The sequence below is a fragment of the Antechinus flavipes genome, chromosome 3, assembly GCF_016432865.1.
Source record: "Antechinus flavipes isolate AdamAnt ecotype Samford, QLD, Australia chromosome 3, AdamAnt_v2, whole genome shotgun sequence".
NCBI classification, from domain to species: Eukaryota; Metazoa; Chordata; class Mammalia; order Dasyuromorphia; family Dasyuridae; genus Antechinus; species Antechinus flavipes.
In genome coordinates, this window is record NC_067400.1 from 397,255,313 (window position 1) to 397,267,518 (window position 12,206).

Genomic DNA, 12,206 nt, shown 5'->3' on the forward strand with positions numbered 1-12,206 from the left:
AAAAAACATTGGAAATGACAAATCTAACTAATTAGATATTAATTTACTATGACCTATGATAATGAATCTATTTACTTTATTAGAAAAAAATATATTTTTAAGCATTGACTTCAAAAGACCACAGATATTCAAAAGATATATTTCATATTTGAATATGGTTTACTTTGACCAATTGTCAAATCTCAAATTTGTTGTACCACTAAATGAAATCTCAGCTTTAAAATGATTGAGTAGTTTACAAAAGAAGAAACATCCTTTCATTCACAATAACAGCCCTAGTTTAGGCCTTCATAATTTCATAACTATACTATTATAACTTCCTCATAATTATTCTCCTTGTGTTCAGTTTCTCCAATACATCCTCCATAGAATTGCTAAAATAATTTTTTTTAATTTTTAAAATTTATTTATTTTATTTTATTTTATGTTAATTTTTAAAATAACTTTTTATTGACAGTACCCATGCCAGGGTAATTTTTTACAACATTATCCCTTGTATTCTCTTCTGTTCTGATTTTTCCTCTCCCTCCCTCCATTCCCTTCCCCAGAGCCGTCCTTTATATGTTAAATTGGTTACAGTATATCCTAGATACAATATATGTGTGTAAAACCGAACAGTTCTCTTGTTGCACAGGGAGAATTGGATTCAGAAGCTATAAATAATCCGGGAAGAAAAACAAAAATGCAAGAAGTTTATATTCATTTCCCAGTGTTCTTTCTTTGGGTGTCGCTGCTTCTGTCCATCCTTGATCAATTGAAACTGAATTAGCTCTCTTTATCGAAGAGATCCACTTCCATCAGAATACATCCTCAAACAGTATCGTTGTTAATGATCTCCTGGTTCTGCTCATTTCACTTAGCATAAGGTCATGTAAATCTTGCCAGTCCTCTCTGTTTTCATTCTGCTTGCTAAAATAATTTTAATGAGGAAAAAGTTTGACTATATTACATGTTCAAAAACCTTAAGAAACTTCGTATTAAACATAAAAAATAAAATCCCTTTGCTTGGTTCTTAAGGCTCTCTACAATCTGATTCCCACTCACTTTTCTAGATATATTTCACATTATATCACCACTAGCAACACTGCTGACCATTTGGCACCAACAGTTAGGAACAGTAGCCCTGGGAAAAGTATCACCTCCGAGTTTACAGTATTTACATTTTTGTATATATGTGTGTGTTTGTGTGTGGGGTAAATATGTGGAGGGGTAAATATATACATATATATCTATATATATATTTACACACACACACACATACACATTTTTAGATTGTCTCTCCAATTAGACTGTAAGCCACTTGAGAGCAGGGAGGGACTGGTTTTTTGCTTTCTTTGTATCTCTAATGCTTAACACAATGCTTGATATAGTTCTATGTTCACAAATAGTAGCCACTTAATACAATTTTGATAGGTTGAATTGAATTGAGTAGGCAGTCAGTTGAAAAGGTCTAGTTGTATTCTATTCCATTATTACAGACTTATAGATTTATTATTTCATGGAATTTCAGGGAACATTAGAGATCATCTATATCAATCTTTCTTGATGAGTAATTCTGACTGATTAAAGTTAAATTTGTTACCTGTAATCACACACACACACACACACACACACACACACACACACACACACACTGCTAGATCCAAGATTTTAATCCAGGTTCTCTGACTCCAAATTCAGAATTATTTGTAAATTATTCTCCCCCAGTGATCCAATTCATTAAACATTCCTACATTATCAACTATGTGTAAGACTTTGTACTCAAAGGAATTATGAGTTTATAGGCTTCTCAGAATCATTTTGATGATTCCTAATTTAGTGGGAGATAGTATTTACCTCATCGAACTTGCTCACTCTAGATCCAGTTTCTTCTTTAAAGTCATTCTATTAAGAATACTAAATCTGGTAGAGCTTACTTCTTGTTCTGATTTTGGGTAGTCTATATGGAATCATGCCAAGTCCAACAGACTTGCATAACTCTCTGCATTTGGCCTCTCACCCAGTGAAAATGGAGTTTTCACAACTAAAATTCTTCACACTGATGATTCTGAGACAAAGAACCAAATGAGGCTTTTCTAGATCACTCTGTGTAGGATAGCTACTGCACACCAAAATGATTTTTTTCTTACCAAGCAAAAGTATTTGGAAAATGATTGGAATAGTTTTTCATTTCCTTAGAATTATGGTTTGGGATGCTGAGCTTCATTTCCTTTCCAAGCCCTTGGAGACATTAGCAATACTCTTGAACTCTTGGAGAACAAACTTCTTCAGTTATTTCATTTTTTTGCTTCCTTCCCCATGAAGTAGGCTGTGGGAAGAAAGAAGTCCAATTTTACAATGGGTTTAGAACTGAGGTGAGGAGGTTATTTGGAGAACAAGATATCATCTGTGTATGACTGCTTATTATTCTGCCATAAACCATTTCTGCCTTGGGCAATGTGTAACTCAGAATGCATAAACATATTGTCATTAAAGAGCAGTTTGATAGTGCATGGATAATGGTGAAAATGGTTTTCCTTGTAGCTAACATAGTGAATTTCATCACCAGGAGATTAGCCACTAGGTAATGAATGATTTAAATATGGACACTCATGAAATAATGATAAATATAGAGTTGTTCTCAGATCCCTTCTACAAATAGCCCAAATATCAATGGAGAAATGGGAGTGGATGGGATAAACAGGCTGATAAACAGATCTAACCAACTGAGGCTTGTGCATTAAAAAGTATCACAAATAATACTGTCATTATTTAGAAGAGGAGGTGGTCCGTTTAAGTAGTAAAAATAAAAATGAGGGATAACAAATGTATGGCTCTAATTTTGTACCTTTACAATTAAAAAAACTGAAGAGAAGACATTCATTATATAGGCTATGAAAAATTTATGGTGGTGCCCAGAAAAGAGCTTCACAGAAAAAAAGAAGTGATCAGGGGTGGCGGGCTATACGGCACAGTGGGTAGAGTACTGGCTCCTAAATTAGGAGTTCAAATCTGACCTCAGACACTCAACATTTACTAGCTATGTGACCCCAGGCAAGTCACTTAACCCCAATTGCCTCACAGAAAAACCCCCAAAAAACTACCCAAAACAGAAAAAGAAGTTACCTATTAAAAGCAGTATCACAGCACTTTGGAAGTGTTGAAGAAATGTTAAAGGCATATATATTGGTGTGTTAGGAGCATACCTGCATATCGACAGAAGACCTAGTCTAAATGATACTAAATAAATGTATAACAAAGACAAAATCTCTGAATCTGATTATTAAAAGGAAATGATATTAGGAGCCCTAGATTATAAGGAAAAGATGTGTACACTTGAAGGGCCAAGAGATATTTTCAGCAGTCTCCATTGAAGTCCCCTGACTGCTCTTCCCATATTCATCATTACTAGTACCTATATTATTGAAAACATTAAAGTTATTTTAGATAATAGAATTCTTTTTATAATTACCCAGGATTGCCACATGGTTTCTTCTTTCCATGATTAAGTGTGCCTATAATGAAAGGAGAGTGGTACATCTTAGACAAGGCTGTTGTAATAAAAATATCTTTGAAAGCTACTAGAACCTGATAGTACTGTCTGGGGATTCTACCTTCTTCCTTCCAAATAATTAGGATGTTCTGAGAAGCTCCAAAGGATTATAAAGTTAAAGGTGAATCCAGATGTATCCCATAACTTCCCAATAAAATAAACAAAAACTTTGCTAACAATGTCAACAACTAGAAATGGGAGATTAATCTTTCAAAATCAACAAGGGAAACAGCTTTATAAGGGAATTTGTATACTTTAGTATTGGGCATGGAGTCAGAAAGACGACTTCAAATTTAGTCTTCAATATTTATTGTGTGAGACCCTGAGCAAGTCACTTAACCTTGTTTACTTCAGTTTCCTCATCTATAAAATAAGCTTGAGATGAAAATGACATACCATCCAATACCTTTGCCAAGAAAATCCCAAATGAGGTCACAAAGAGTCATATAAGACTAAAATGATTGAACAGCAATAATAATGCTTTAAAATTTTGCAAAGCCCTTTAAAAACATTATCTCATTTGATCTTTATAACAACCTTAGGAGGCAGATACTATTATAATTACTTCCATTTTACAGATGAGAAAACTGAGGCAGACTTTCCCATGGTATAAATAAGAAAGATTATTCAGAATTTCAACTCAGGTCAAGTGCTCAGTCTAGTGGATCACCTAGCTGCTCAGAGAGAATGAAATGATAGAAATGGAACTATTCTATGATCTTTGTGGCCAATTCAAGCTGTATTTTGAATGCATTTTAAAATATCTCTCAATGACATAACAATTGACAAAAGTGATGAGTTCAGAGATATCTTGGAAGACTTATATATGAAGTGATGTAAAGTGATGTGAGCAAAACCAAGACTAATTTATACACAAGTAATATCATTATAAAGAAAACTCTGATTAATAAAATGACTAACAATGATTTCAGAGGGCAGATAGTGAAGGATACTACTCACTTTCTGACAGATGGACTAAAATGGAGAACAAGACATACATTTTGGGCATAGCCAATGCAAGAAGTACCAGAATTTTTTTTTTTAATTATATTTTATTTTTAATTTATGAAATAAAACAAACATTTCTACAACATTACTCAACAAAAAAAGATTATTGTACATGAAAGTATCAATCTATTCTTCATTACTTGTTATCCCCTTTAAACATAAAATTATCATGTAAATTTCTTTTTTTCCTTTTCCCCTTTTTTCTTCTCTCTTCCCCTAGATATGATTACCATTAAACATACACATACACAAACACCCACATATATACATATGTATAATTCTATATACATTTTTACCTATTCTTCATATGTTCTTTATTTGGGTATTTAGAATAATAAAAATTTCAGTATTTATAACAATAAAAATAGCTTACTCACTCATTCTTAAAATAATACTGTTGTTACTATATTCAGTGTTCTCTTGGTTCTGTTCATTTCACTCCATTTTTTCATGAAAATGTTTCTATGGTTTTCTAAGATCAGTGAACAGGAATTTGAACTCAGATCTGACTATGGAATGACTAATCTTTTCACTACAAAATGAAGGGCCTAACAGCCTCTAAAAACAATTCATGAGAAATTATTGGCTCTCTAGACTCTGTGTTCATTTATCAAAAGAGATGAGACATAGATAAGGGTCTAAGAGAGCACACTGATGCAATCTGTTCATTTATTCACTCTTTTCTTCTATTTCCAATTAATTTTAGAGAGGAAAAATGAAAGTGTTCTGTAAAGCAATGAAGTTAAATCCATGCTTAATAATAAAAGAGAAATTATACCTATATTTTAAAAAGTTATTTAACAAAAGATCTGTCAATTCAATAATACCATTACTAGTTCTAATCCCAAATAAATTATTTAAAAGGGGAAAAGGACATGTTTGTACTATATATATATATAACATGTATATATATATAGATAGATAGATAGATAGATAGATAGATATAGATATAGATATAGATATAGATATATCTTTTTATTTTCAAAATATATGCAAAGATAGTTTTCAACATTCACCAACATTCATCTTGTGTTTGAAATTTTTCTCCCACCCTTCCTTGTACCCCCTCCTCTAGATAGCAAGTAATTCAATATATGTTAATTATGTGCAATTCTTCTATACATAGCTCTACATTTATCATGCTGCATGAGAAAAATCAGATCAAAAAAGGAAAAAGTGGGGGAAAAAAAGCAAAAAAAAAAAAAAAAAAAAAAGATAAAAATAGTAAGTTATTGTTCCACACTCAGTCTCCACAATCCTCTTTCTGGATGCAGATGGCTCATCCCATCAGAAGTCTATTGAAATTGGCCTAAATCACCTCATTGTTGGAAAGAACAAAGTCCATCACAGTTGATTATCACATATTCTTGTAGTTGCTGTATACAATGTTCTCTTGATTCTATTCACTTCACAGCATCAGTTCATGTCTCTCCAGGCCTTTCTGAAATCATCTTGATGATCACTTCTTATAGAACAATAATATTCCATAATATTAATATACCATAACTTATTTAACTATTCCCCAATTGATGGTCATCCACTCAATTCCTTGCAACTACAAAAAGGGCAGTTACAAACATTTTTGCACATGTGTGTACTTTTCCCTTTTTATGATCTTTCTGGGATATAGACCCACTAGAGACACTGTAGGATCAAATGTGCATAATTTGATATCCCTTTGGGCATATTTCCAAATTGCTTTCCAGAATGGTTGGATCAGTTCACAACTTCATCAACAATGTGTTAGTGTCTCAGTTTTCCCACATCCCCTCCAACACTTATCATTATCTTTTCCTGTCATTTCAGCCAACCTGAGAAAAATATAGTGGTAACTCAGAGTTGTCCTAATTTATATTTTTCTAATCAACAGTGATTTAGAGCAATTTTTCATAAAACTTGAAATGGTTTTAATTATTCATCTGAAAATTGTCTGTTCATATTCTTTGACTATTTATTATACAAAAATATTTATAGCAGCTTTTTTGTGGTAGCAAATTGAGGGAATGCCCATCAATTGGGGAATGATTGAACAAGTTGTAGCATATGATTGTAATGGAATAATATTGTGCTTATAAAGAATGAAAAGCAAGCTGATTTCAGAAAAATCTGGAAAGACTTATATGAACTGATGCAAAATACAAAGACTAGAACCAGGAGAATATTGTACATGGTAATAGCAATTTTATAAGATGATCAACTGTAAATGATTTAGCTATTCTCAGCAATACAATGATCTAAGACAGTTCTGAAGAACTCATGAGGAAAAGAATACTATTTATATTTAGAGAAAGAACTGATGGTATCTGAATGCAGATCAAAACATAATATTTTTCACTTGTGTATGTGTGTGTATGTGTTTTCTTTTGGTTTCTATTTTTTTTCACAGAAAGACTAACATGGAAATAAATTTTGTGTGATTGTATATGTATAACCGCAGGGAAGGTAGAAATAAAGAAGGGAGGGAGAAAATTTTAACTTAATTAAAAAAAAATAAATGCTGAAAATTGGCTTTACATGTAATTGGGAAGATATTATTTAGGAAAAAAACCCCAAAACATGACGACAGCAAAAAAAGATTGTATAGCATTGTCCACATGAATGAAACCCAATGTAGGAACATTTGTTATATATTAGGAATAATACTGAATTCTATTTGATTATAATACTTACAAAATACTGAGGTCAATGGATGGTGAAACATGCATTTGAACTTGTGTCTGTTATTAAGGGCTCAATCATAGAAGCTGAAGTTCTCCAAAACATTTCACACATAAATAACTCATTTTTTTCACTTTTAATACTGCATATCCATTATATTAACAAATTCCCTTTCATCAGAGATCTTTTTCTTCCTAGCTTTTCTACCATTTGGTGAATGAACATTTACAAAAATATTTTTATATGATATATAATTTTTTTCAAATGAAAATGTCATCTCTCTCTTCTACTTTCCTCCTCATCCCCATTAAGAAAAACAAACAAACCCAAAACCCACTTCATATTACAAACATGGACAGCCAAACAAAGCAAATTTCTGCACTAGATAATCTCAATTTGCTTTGTTGAGACCTTCATCTTTCTATTAAGAGATGGTTAACTCTTTTCATCATAAATTTTCTAGAATTGTGATGGATCATTTTGTTATCAGATTGTATTTGTCTTTACTTTATTTTCAACCACTTTTGATGAATAGTTAGCTTTTGCTCTAATATCTGGAGTCTTTGGCTTTATCAAATTCTAGGGTACTATATTTGTTTGCTTCTATATGTTGAATGTTGATTTTTTTTCCACTCATCATCCTCTCTATATTTAACTGAAACCAAATTATTTTGCTGATCACTGCTTTATAATTTAGTTTATGTGGCTGTAGTTTACGGCTTTATAATTTGAGATCTGATACTAGTACGCTCCCCTTTCCCCCATTTTTTGGTATTATTTCTATGGGATTCTGAACTTTTTATTCCTTCAGATGAATTTTATCTTTTTTCTAGCTTTGTAAAGTAATTCCTAGGTAGTATGACTGGTATTGTCCTGAATAAGTAAATTGTTTTAGGTAGCATTATTATTTATATTATATTGATCTGGCCTACCTGTGAGCAATTGTGTTTTTTAGTTACCTTTGTATGATTCCTTTCTGTATCTCGGCAGGAACATGACTGGGTATCTGTAATTATTTTACTTTTTTTGTGAGGCACTTGCTATTAAGTGACTTGGCAGCATCACACAGATAATAAATATCAAGTTTCTGAGGTCTTATTTGAGCTCAGGTCCTCCTGATTCCAGGGCTGGTGGTCCATTTATTGCACCACTTAGCTGACCCTTGTAATTATTTAAAATGGAATATCTCTCTTTTTTTTTAATTTTGTTAGTAATTTAAAGACATATTGATGATCTATATTCTGTAATTTTACTGAAATTTTTCAGTTTTATTTATAAATTTTAGTTTACTCATTAAGTAAACTATCATATCATTTGAAAAAATTATTTTATTTTATTTTTTTGCCTATGCCTTTTCTTTTAATTTATTTTTCTTGTCCTATTTCTTTAGCTCAGATTTCCAGCTGTTGTGTATTATTTCTAGCAATGTTGTTTCTTTACTATTTCTTTCTACTAATGAGTAGTAGCAGTAGTAAGAGAACATTGTATTACTTCTAATCTATTTGAAAGGAGAGTTTACCCTTATTATAGATAGGTTGGTTCTTGGTTTTAGAGATATATTAATCATCATATAAAGAAAAGCATATTTCTCTGCATTTTTGCATTTTTTTAAAACAGGAATATATGTTGCATTTTGTCAAGAGTTTGTTCTTCATCTATTGATAAAATCATAAGATTTTTCTTGCTCTTGTTATTAATATTGTTAATTATATAAATAATTTTACTATCATAATATTTATGATATGCTGGTATAGTCTCCTTACTGATATTTTATTTGAAATTTTTGCATTAATATCCACTTTGGATATGGACCTACAGTTTTCTTTTTCTGTTTTGATTCTTCTAGGTTCAGGTATCAAAGCTATATATTTCTTATTATGGAATATTATTGTTTGGGAAGAAATGACCAACAGGATGATTTCAGAAAGGCCTGGAGAGACTTACATGAACTGATGCTGAGTGAAATGAGCAGGACCAGGAGATCATTATATATTTCAATAACAATACTATATGATGACCAATTCTGATGGATGTGGCCATCTCCAGCAATGAAATGAACCAAATCAGTTCCAATAAAGCAGTAATGAATTGAACCAGCTAGACACTGTGAAAGAACTCTGGGAGATGACTAAGAACCATTTACATTGAATTCCCAATCCCTCTACTTTTGTCTGCCTGCATTTTTGATTTCCTTCACAGGCTAATAGTACACTATTTCAAAGTCTGATTCTTTTTGTACAGCAAAATAACTGTTAGGACATGTATACTTATATTGTATTTAATTTACACTTTAACATATTTAACATGTATTGGTCAACCTGCCATCTGGGGGAGGGAATGGGGGAAAGGAGGGGAAAAATTGGAACAAAAGGTTTGACAATTGTCAATGCTATAAAATTACCCATGCATATAACTTGTAAATAAAAAGCTATAATAAAAAAATGCAAAATAAAAAAAAGACTATATATTTTAGAAAGAATTCATTAGGATTCCTTCTATTTCTATTTTTCAGTTTATGTGACATTAGAATTAATTGTTATTTATACAATTTAAACAATAGGCTCTATTCTCTATCCTTTATGATTAGCTTGTAATTTCACCTAAAATAGGTTTTTTTTCCCTTTAAGAGTTCACTTTTGGCTTTTTCAATTACTTTGTTTAAAAGAAGAGTTATTTAAATATATTAATTCCTATTCTCTTAATCTAGGCCATTTATGTTTTCATAAATATTTATCCATTTCATATAGATTGTTGGTTTTATTGTCCTATAGGTCAAAATAATGTCTAATAATTTCTTTTATTTCATTTTAATTTATTATAAATTGGCTTTTTTCATTTTTGATACTGTAATTTGGTTTTCTTCTTTAAAAATCAAGTTAACTAATGGTATATCTTGTTTTGGATATTAAAAAAAACTAGATTCTAATTTTATTTATTGGCTTAGTGTATGCTTTTAAGGTTGCTACAATCTTTAATTTTCACAATTTCTAATTTGGTGGTTTATTGGAGGGAGGTTTTAAAATTAACTACTTAAAAAAGTTTTATGACCAATTCATTTATCTGTTCTTTCTCTTTTTTATCAATGAAAGAGTTTAAAAGATATAAAATTTCCCCTCTATATTAATTTAGTTTCAACTTTAATAATCTTAATATACTTTTTCATTATGGTCATTATCTTTAATGGAATTGTTGTCTTTTTGCCAATTTGTTCTTTGACCCTACTATTACTAAGGATTAAATTACTCAATCTCTAATTAATTTTTAAGAAGGTCTTCAATGATACTTCATTAAATGCAATTTTATTGCATTGTAGTCCATAAACGATGCATTTGATGTTTTGTTTTCTGCATTTTTTTGGTGAGAATATTATGCCTTGTTAAAGGGTAATATTTGAATAACACAGATGGCATGCACATTTAAGAAATAAAATCTCTAGCAGTCTACCTAAAATTCTATTTAAGTGCTTCACTTATTATTTTTTATTTTTTCTTTGAATTATTGAAGTTTGAGTGGGGTAAATTGAGTTTGCCTGTACTTATATTTCTGTCATCTATTTCCCCCAACTATTTGCCAGACACTGTGTTAAATGCAGAGGAAACATACATACCTCTGTGTGTGTGTGTGTGTGTGTGTGTGTGTGTGTGTGTATGTATGTAAAGAAAGAAAAACAATTGCTATCTCTAAGAAGTTTATAATCGAATGAGTAAAACAGTACATGAAATAAAGCTCATGATTGAGAAGTAGTGAAAGTACTTTTCAAATTAGTAAAGCCAGATAAGAAATGAACTGTCTGAGCTCAAATGTCCTTAAATGGACTTTTGGAATTATTGTTTCCATTCAGAGACACAGAGAATAGTGAAGAAGTGAAAATAGGCTAATGACATTTTATAGGATGATGAGATTATCCCAATAATAAGCTTCCTGGTGCACGGTGGAGTAGAACTCATAATAATTTATTTTAAGATTATACCTGCATACAAGAGGCACAGAGGAGATGTAAAAAGAAAGCTTTTCATATGAAAAAGCCTTAAGAGTTTTTGTGGAATCATCACATTTCAAGTATATTTAGAGTTAGTAGGTAGGTGATTTAGTGGATGGACAGCCTGGAGTCAGAAATACTCATCTTCCTGAGTTCAAATCTAGCCTCAGGAACTTATTAATTGTGTAACTCTAGGCAAAGTATTTAATTCTGTTTTCCTCAGTTTCCTTGTGTATGAAATAAGTGGGAGAGGGAAATGATGAAAGCAGTTCAATGTCTTTGCCAAGAAAACTACAGGTTGGGTCATGAAAAATCAGAAATGACTGAAAAAATGAATAACTGAATACAAAGATACAGAAACCAATGTGATATTGGACTACATTTGCAGAAAAATCTTATCAACAAAAGGGGAACGGCTAATCCTACTGCATCCAACTTTGGTTTGACTCCATCAGGAATATTTTGTCCAATTCTACAAGCTGTACTTTAAGAGGAATGTTGTACTGCCAGATAAGGACAACTGGGAATGTGAGATGACACAATATCATAAGAAGTTTAGTTGAAGGAACTGGGAATAAACCTGAAGAAAAAAAAAGACAGTGAGGCCACAATAAGTGTTGGTTTAAAGGACTGTCACGTGGAAGGGAATTAAATTTGATCTTCTCCACAATAGAAGATAGAAAGTTAGGACTACTCGATGGAAATTAAAAGGAAGCCTATTTGGTTTAACATAAAAAACAATTTCCTTTTTAGGAAAGCTATTGAAGAATTCAATGATTTTTGAGTTAGAAATAAATTTTCTGTAGTAAAGTGTTTCAAGCAGAAACTAGATGTTCAATTGTTAAGTGGTTGAACTTACTTCAAGTATGGGTTAGATAAAATTACTTCCATGGTCCCTTAAAACAGATAATCTATGATCTTGTGTGCAGCAAGGTGTAGGACATAGAGAAATGGGTAGGATCCAAGTCTGACCTCTGGCATATACTTATAGCCAATGTGCCCTTTAGCAAAACACAGCTTCTTGCTACC